Source organism: Pyrus communis, chromosome 7 (genome assembly GCF_963583255.1).
Source record: "Pyrus communis chromosome 7, drPyrComm1.1, whole genome shotgun sequence".
NCBI lineage: Eukaryota > Viridiplantae > Streptophyta > Magnoliopsida > Rosales > Rosaceae > Pyrus > Pyrus communis.
In genome coordinates this window covers 27,087,794-27,095,578 of record NC_084809.1, presented here as the reverse complement: position 1 = coordinate 27,095,578, position 7,785 = coordinate 27,087,794, and the positions used below count along the sequence as shown (strand labels likewise).

Here is a 7,785-nt window from a genome sequence, read left to right as displayed (position 1 = left end):
GTCTTCAATGCAGTGCATTAATGTAAGAAACATGTTCATAATACTCATAAAAAAATGCTCAAGATAATTACATAGTTTTCATAATGTCATAATAATCCCAATACAATTCCACAAAATGATCCTTAAGAAGTTGGAAAACATAACACCCTCAACCTTACTCAACCATCAGAAATGAAAATAAGTTTAGGTACAAGATTCCAACCAAACGAGGAAGGCCATGGAAAGTGTAGTTGATCTCCAAGTGTCATATGCGTTTCGAGTAGAATGTTTGTGCTCTTGTTTTGATAACTAAAATTTTATTTTGCTTGTGTTTGGTTAAGTTGAATGCCCATATTTTGTAATCCAGATTCTATGGGTTATATACCTTATGGATGGTAAAATCTCTTATGTTTTGCAACTTCTTAAGGATCATTTTGTGGAATTGTATTGGGACTATTATGACATTATGAAAAGTATGTAATTATCTTGAGCATTTTTTATGAGTATTATGAACATGTTTCTTATATTAATGCACTGCTTTGGAGACAATAACACCATGAACATTTGTCAAATTATTAATTTGTTAGAGAAAATAAAAATGGTAGTGTATGCTTCAAGAAAAAGACTAACTTAGCTACTTATGAAGACAATAACACCATATGTCATTTCTCATGCATAGGAATGAGAGGGAAAAATAAAATTGAGAATAGGAATTAGCGGGAAAAAAAATAGAGGGAAAATTTTGTTTTTTTATTTATTTTCAGTTTTTTAATCATTTTTAAAAATGAAATGACTTAACTACCCTCACATGTTGTGCACATGGTCTCACTTAATAGAAATATGGATGAAATATGTGAAAAACTAACTATAGGGGGCAAATTGGCTAAAAAAATTAGTTTGAGTCCTTAATTTTCCAATGGAAAAGCTCAGGGGGGAAATCAAAAGCTAAGTGAAAGTTCAGGAAGTAAACCGACAGTTTACTCGGAAAAAAAAAGCCCCCCTTCTTCCAGAACCCCCTTTAATTTTGTATTATTATTTTAATCCTTTATATGTTTTATTTATCTATTATATATTTTGGTCTCACAGTGAGTAACAAGAGACTTACCATAGCTTTAATCAAAATGAGACTTTGGCTAATCTTCCAACTATGAAGATTAAAAGTAATCATTTTCATCATAAATTGAATTACAAAAGTTTAAACATTAATCGTCATATAGTCGAGTCAAATAACTAAAATACAAATTTAAGGTGTCACGCCTAATATAGTATAAGCGAGATTTGAAAATCTACACTCAACTTAAAGAGTTTTTGCGTCGGAAATTTCAAGATTCTAGAAAAGCTTGATCAATTGGGCCTCCATACACCTATCAACACCTTTCTTTTTTTATTGACAAGGTAAGATACTTGTAAACAACTTTCTTAAGCGAAATTCCCTTTTACACATTTTATTTGAAAAAAAATTAATTTTATAACGATTATGTTGTAATCTTATTAGATTAGGAATGTGATTGTGTAAATCCTAGTATATTTAGGGATATCTTAGAATATTCCCTTTCGTAAATGTTATCCTATTACATCTCTCTCATCTCTCTTTTTTGCCAGCGGTCCTCTCCCTCTCTAGTCCTAAATAAAGTTCAATAAATTAGGCCTACAACACATTATCAGCACGCTCTTTCCAGAAGTTAAGGAACTGAAGGATCGTGGAGGAACTTAATTGTTTTTTGCCACTCAGATTATTTTAAAATAAATTAAGATATTTGAAACGACCTTGAAGCATGAAAATATTCCCCATGATGCATGAACCCCCTATATTTATATTTTCCTTTCAATTATATATATTATTTTTCTACCATGTCGGATGCTTTTACTGATCTAGCAAAGGTGACAAGATCACATATACCCGCTACAAACGCACCTGCAAGGATGGACGTACTTAAGGTACGCCGTAACACCGCCTTAGAAGGTCGGACCGTCCCCGAGGGGTGAGGCAGCCACACCTCCCATGCAGCCTGGTACACTGGCAACTAGCCAATCATCTGCTCTTACCCTAAAGCGTGGCAGACCCCCTAGGTCAAAGGATTCACAACCTCGGAAGAGGAAAACGACACAAACTAGTGAACCTAGTCTGAATCCAACCACCGCTTACTCATTTGTTCCAATGTATGAGATTATTTTAGATTATGGTAATGTCTTAGACGAGACAAGCCGGCCTCCCGAGAATCTTAGATTTCAGTCTATTAATGCATTCGCGTATACAGTTGCTACCCACATCATGCTTAGAGATGACATTGAACCACGTTCCGTTGATAAATGTCAACATAGAACATATTGATTAAACTGGAAACAAGCAATCCATGTCAAACTTGATTCACTTGCGAAACGTAAAGTGTTTGGGCTCGTAACTCTTAATCCACCACATGTGAAGCCTATAGGCTACAAGTGGGTTTCCATGAGGAAGTGTAATGAGAAGAATGAAATAGTGCGATATAAAGCACGCCTCGTAGCGTAAGCCTTCTCTCAACGATCTGAGATTGATTACGAGGAGACGTATTCCCTCGTAATGGACGTCATAACGTTCCACTACCTTATCAGTTTGGTAGTTTTCAAAAAACTGAATATGCAGCTTATGGACGTGGTAACTGCTATGTCTATGGGGATCTAGATATGGAAATCTACATGAAAGTTCCAAAAGGACTTCCATTGACTGGTTCAAATAGTTCTAGACCATGGAACACCCTTTTGATTAGATTAAGGAGATCACTCTACGGATTGAAACAATCAGGGCAGATGTGGTATAACTATCTGAGTGAATATTTGACAAGTCAGGGTTACGTGAACAATGAACTATGCCCATGCGTGTTCACCAAGAAGTCACATTTCGGATTTGTGATCATTGCAATTTATGTCAACCACATGAACCTCATCGAAACTCTCGTAGAGATTGAGGAAATTGTCGTTCACTTGAAATCAGAATTTAAGATGAAGGATCTTAGGAAAATTCGATATTATCTTGGCCTGGAGATCGAACATTGTTCAGATGGAATCCTAGCTAATACATCAATCGAATTACACTCAAAAGGTGTTACGACATTTTAATGAAGATAAAGCGAAGCCTTCGAATACTCCTATGGTTGTTTGGACTCTAGATGCTAAATGAGATCCCTTCCGTCCCAAGGAGGATGAAGAAGAAATTTTTGAGTCTGAAGTTCTATACCTAAGTGCAGTTGGTGCTTTACTGTACTTGGCTCAATGCACTAGACCTGACATCTCCTTCGTTGTTAATCTTTTGGCTAGATATAGCAACAAGCCTAGACACTGGAATGGTGTTAAAGTCATTTTCGGATACCTCAAGGGTACGATGGATTTGGGCTTGTTCTACACCCATGAATCATTAAGATAAGCCGCCACCCCCTTGGTTGTAACAACCCGTCCCGGGATTTACGTAGGAAAATGGGTATTTTTGTATTTTCACTAAGTTTGGGGGATACCTTTCTTTTTAAAAATTGTTTTTGAGCCTTAATTGGTGAGCCCAAGGGGGCCCACCCCCTGTTTTGTCCCCCGTCCTTTCCCTTTCCCTTCTTTTCTTTTCTTTTTCTGAAAAGTCTTCTCTTCTCTCTTCTCTCTTTCTTCCCGTGCTCTCTCTCCTTTCTCCCCCTCTCGGTGCTTCTTCCTCCGACAAGAACACACACACACACACACCCATGCCCACACCTATAACTCTTTTCTAACCCCCATGGTTGTGTTTTGGACGTCAAACCATGAAGAAACCACCTCGGAGACATTTCCCAGTTTTCCGGCCAGCACCGCCCCTTTCGAGGCAATTTCCGGCCAAACCACGGCGATTTGGCCGGCGTGCGAGGTATCAATCTCTTCGTCTCGCTAAGTACTACAACTTTCCTTTTTGTTTCACCCAATTTCATTGAGTATTGAAGAAGTTATGCTCATTTGAATCTTACCCAGTTCCGGCGGACACCCGTGGCTTCCAGGCTGTTTTCCGGCCAATTCCGACCACAATGACGGGAACCAAGGGTATATTTCGATTCCTTACCTTCGGGGCTTCATTTTGGTATATTGAATGACATGTTTTGGTTGCGTTTTGAGCTCCAACGGAGCTTGGGAATTCTCCGGCCGAATTCTGGCGTCTCCGGCGCACCCAGGCCTTCGGGCCGTTCTCCACCCTCACACGGGCCTTAGGCCTGTTTGGTCTCTGGCCCAAAACCCTAAACCTTTTCCTTTTTATTTTTATTTTTTTTCATTTAAAAACCCAAAAGGCCTTAGGGCCTGTTAGCCCAAAACCCATCACCCTTTCTGTTGTGGGCCTTTGGGCCGTATGGGTTCAAGCCCAACCCAACCCACCTAAAACCTAACCCAATTACCTTAGACCCAAACCCGGATCCAACCCAAGTCCAAACCCTTTAACCCAATCCGGATCCAAGCCCAAACCCATTGACCCGTGACCCTGACCCGTTGACCGTTGACTGGGTTAACGGTCAGCGTTGACGTTGACTTTGACCGTTGACTTTTTGGGTTTTCGTGCGGGACCCCTCCTAGGCTAATTTCGACGTCCTGAACCCGTTTCCGATGTCCGTTTTCCCAAATTCAATCGTTTGAGTAGAGTTTGACTAAATGTACCCTTTATGTGCTTAGGGGCGTTTATCTGTGGCGTTTCCTTCTTCGCTAGGTGGCGTGGCTTTTCGACGGCGAAGTACTGTGAGTGGACCCCTTCTGAAAATGCATGTTTTAATGATAGAATTGCATACACAGAAAAGCATGACTTTACGATTATGTTTTAAGAAACGTTTTGAGATAACATGCTTACTGAGGCTAGTTTGAATTATTACTATTTTTCCTATAACCCATGTTCTTATAGCATATCTGATGGATGACGATATGATATTTAGAACATGTTTAGAACACTTCTTTATAGTATAGATGATGGATGACTTTATACTATGAAGTTGATTTTCAATATATGTATGTTCACTGGTTTTGTACTTACCTAGTGGTCCTTTCCGCTACGGGACGAAGGGATAGATCCGGTCCGTCCCGGGCGACGGTTTGGTGTTGGCATAGGGCCTGGAGTGTGTTTTCCTCTGACTGTCTGCTCAGAGACGGGGAGCAGGCAAGGGGCCTGAAGTGCATTTTCCTCTGACTGTCTGCTCAGAGACGGGGAGCCAGCATGGGGCCTGAAGTCTTATATTGGACATTCACTAGTGATTATTATTTTTATGCGAATGATGATTTGAGACATTGCAGGACATGTTAGGTTTCGGAAAACCTATGTTTATCATTATTTTTGTGTTTTCATAAAACCTGGGGGTTAGTACGTTGATAACTGTTTTATTATATATATATCAACTTGGTCCACTCATGTTTGTTTTGCGCCCCCTTCAGGACTTAGAATCGAGGCATACAATCCCGACGTCCAGGCAATTCCGCATCGGCATCTTCGAGTCCTCTCGGTGTAGGACCCACTCCTTTGTTTCATTCAATTTTATATTATTTTTCTTCTAGTGTTCTAGATTAGAGGTGTGCTCTGAACACGGTCCTTATTTGCATATTAATTATTCTTTTATATTTATAAACCTTATTTATCCCTTGTTTTCAGCATTTGCACTTAATAAATGGCTTTCGTCACCTTCGGGTGTCGGCCAGCACGTGCCTATCCTGGTATTCGGGGAATATCGGGGTCGGGGCGTGTCATTGGTCCTCGAGTTGATTCTCACCTTGTTAGTTATGTAGATGTTGGTTACCTGTCTGACCCACATAGGGCACGTTCTCAAGCAGACTATGTCTTTACCATTGGAGACACTGTAATATCTTGGAGGTCTACCAAGCAAACTCTAGTTGTGACTTCTTCGAACCATGCTGAGATTCTCGCCTTGCATGAAGCCTCGAGTGAGTGCTTTTGGTTGAAAGCAATTATGGAACACATTCGAAGCATTAGTGGTCTTACTTCCGTCGTTGACCTTCCAACAACGATCTTGGAAGACAATGCAGTATGTATCGAGCTATTAAAGAAATGATATATCAAGGGAGACACCACCAAGCACATTGTGCCGAAGTTCCTTTATCCTCACCAGCAACAACAACATCATAACATTGAAGTCAAGAAAATCTGTTCCCAAGACAACCTAGCCAATCACTTCACCAAGTCATTGCCCAAGTCTACTTTTCAGAAGCTCGTCCAATGAATTAGTATGCGTAAATTATCTAAGTTGAATTGCTTCTAGTTCTCTTATTTGAAAGTTATGTCTAACTCAGGGGGAGTATCCTGAATCATACTTACTTAATCTTAATGTACTCTTTTTCCTACAATTAGGAGCATTTTTACTACTGGGTTTTTGCTACCTAACGAGTTTATGATGAGACACCCATCCTAGGTTGATCATACTCCGTTGAGTTCACTACTTTCGTTCTGTTTGACATTTGTTTTAGACATTATGCATATTTCTCACTTTTCTCCGTAGTCAATATGTTTTTACCTGCCTTAGGTTTTATCATATCAAGGTTTTGTAAGCTTTACTACTGCATACTCTCTTTAAATTTGAGACTCGCATTCGCCCGTTGTGTCGATGACTTCATCAACTGTTCTACCGCAACTTTTGAAGACTTGATGCAAAGTTTTGTTTGAGTATTTACACAATCAAGGGGGAGTGTTGTAGTCCTATTAGATTATGAATGTGATCGTATAAATCCTAGTGTATCTAAGGATATCTTAGAATATTCTCTTTAGTAGATATTATCCTATTAGAGTTGTAATGATATTAGGATAAGGATTTAACCTACCCTACTACTATAAATAAAGGCATAATGGGGTGATACGAACACACCTCAGAATTACATACCTCTCTCTCTTGCCGCCTACCCTCTCCCTCTCTAGTCATAAATACAGTTTAGTAAATTACGCCTACAACATATTAGATTTTTCGTTAAAATGATTCTCTGTCCTCTTTTTCAAAATTTTCAAGGCATCTCCGTTGAATGCAACGATAGGTTGATGTTGAAAAGAGTAGTTGTAATAAAATTCGCCAAGATATTCATTTTCCTTCAAAAATTACAGAAGCTTGAAACACTTTTTCTGCGTTCTGCACCTTGGACAGAAATATTTGTCCAGGAAGGAAATACAAGCCGGGAATTACATGCAGTTGGGACCCTTCCACATGCGAAGACTTTGTGGCTCCGTGAAATGCCGGAGCTGATGCATCTAGGGAATGAGAACTCCCATCCAGCTGATCATCCAGTTTTTCCGTACTTGAATGAGTTAAGCGTGTACTATTGTGGCCAATTAAAGAATCTAAGTCCATCCACAATATTCTTTAAGAGTCTAATGCGTTTGAGTCTATGTGGTTGTCAATCACTGGAATACGTAACAACTTATTCAATAGCTAGAAGTTTAAAGCAATTCGCATTAATGAAAGTTCGAAAATGTGAAAAAAATGTAGCATTGGTGGCAAGCAACAAAGATGATTCGGAAAATGAGATTGCTTTCAGCCAGTTGCAACATCTGAAAGTTTGTGATCTACCAAGTCCTCGGGAATTTGCATTGTTAATTAAAGTCCCATCCTTAAACGCTTTGATTGTGGATAACTGCCTGATTGGTTTGAGGTGATCTCCTGAAGGGTTGCTTCTATATGATTACAGAGGAATATAATGGATCGCTTCCAACTGACTCAAGACCGGAAGGACTACAATTAACTGAGAAAGAGGAGGCAGGGACGAACAGGGGTACCCGGTGGGTACCCATTAAGTACCCATTGTGTGTTAGGGATGTCGTTGTGGTGGTGGTAGTGGTGATGATGATGG

At 39.6% G+C, this 7,785-nt stretch overlaps 1 long non-coding RNA gene across 1 annotated transcript; it reads left to right on the top strand.

The window, feature by feature from the left end:
* Positions 1–3,937: 3,937 nt before the first annotated feature.
* LOC137738907 (uncharacterized) lies at positions 3,938–5,669 on the top strand. The gene is made up of 3 exons (XR_011069071.1): positions 3,938–4,008; positions 4,627–4,689; positions 5,374–5,669. It is a non-coding gene; the product is annotated as an uncharacterized lncRNA (long non-coding RNA).
* The last annotated feature ends 2,116 nt before the right edge of the window (positions 5,670–7,785 follow it).